Source organism: Lipotes vexillifer, unplaced genomic scaffold (assembly GCF_000442215.2).
Source record: "Lipotes vexillifer unplaced genomic scaffold, Lipotes_vexillifer_v1.1 scaffold1798, whole genome shotgun sequence".
NCBI lineage: Eukaryota > Metazoa > Chordata > Mammalia > Artiodactyla > Lipotidae > Lipotes > Lipotes vexillifer.
Window position 1 is genome coordinate 1,486,039 of NW_006789032.1, and position 1,184 is coordinate 1,487,222.

Below are 1,184 nucleotides of genomic sequence, written 5' to 3' on the forward strand. Positions count from 1 at the left end.
GAGAGGGCAGAGGGGTGGGGAGAGGGCAGAGGGGAGAGGGGAGGGGAGAGGGAGGGTCATCCTACTGCCTATTTCTCAACTCCTAGAGAAGCGGCAGTCCAGCCCCTTGGGATTCGGATTCGCAGGAGGCCAGGGACAGCCAGGAAGATGTGGCTAGTGGCGGAACCTTCTGGGAACAGCTACTGGGGCAGAACTCCCACCAGGACCAGCTGGCTGCCACCGCACACATTTACTCGGCTCCCCAGGACTGTCCAGGGGGGTCTCAAGTGGGACAGACACCCAGCTGGCCTGGCTCAGAGACCCGGGGGGAGCTGCCAGCCTGGCAGCTGCGCCTGCCCCATCAGGGCTTCCCTGGAGGCCGATTTGGGCCAGGAGCTGGAGGGGACGAGACCCAGTGGCCGAAGCCACCCAAACGCAGAATCCGCTGGGACACAATCCTGAGCTCAGGCCTCTACGTCCAATCCGATCTCCCCAGGGTCCTTGAGTGCCTGCCCTGAGCAGGAGGGCTCCACTGGCAGACAGAGATGGTGGGGTCCACAGTGCCCCAAAGCAGGGAGTCCCCAGGCACAAGGGTTAGCGCCCACCTGGCCCTGCAGCCCCAGGCCCCGCAGGTGCTCAATAGACGTCCTCCTTCACAGGCAGCCTTCCTGGCACCGGCGGCGGAGCCCTGGGCATCCTCCCTTCACTGCAGGGGCCCGGTGGGGCCAGTCCCTCCTGATACACTTCCCTATTTTAGAGTGTTTTTAAGCCAAACCCTGGGTAGGTGGGGGTCGGGTGGGATGGAATCTGACATGGGCCCCCCCAGAAAAGCATGGAGTCCCTAATCAGGGTCTCCCTGTCCCTCGGCAGATAGGATTCCCTCGCTACCACCGCCACTCACAGCTGACAGCACCTTCCCACACACCTGCTGGATGGGGCAGATATGGGGGCCAGTATGAGGGGTGAAAAACCAAAAACCGGCCGGGGAGAGGAGGCGACGCTGCGCTGCGCTCCGGGGTTCACCCCCTCAATCCCGGGGGGACCCCAGCGATCGGGCTCCCAGGCTGCGGTCGCTCGGGTCGTTCTGCCGGTTCTGGGGTTGCGGGTGGGACCGGGCCGGGCCGTGGATGGGGCAGATGCCGGGGCTGGACCCGGAGCGAGCGTGCCTGACTCCCGGCCGCGGCGCCAGACCCGGGGCCGCCGGG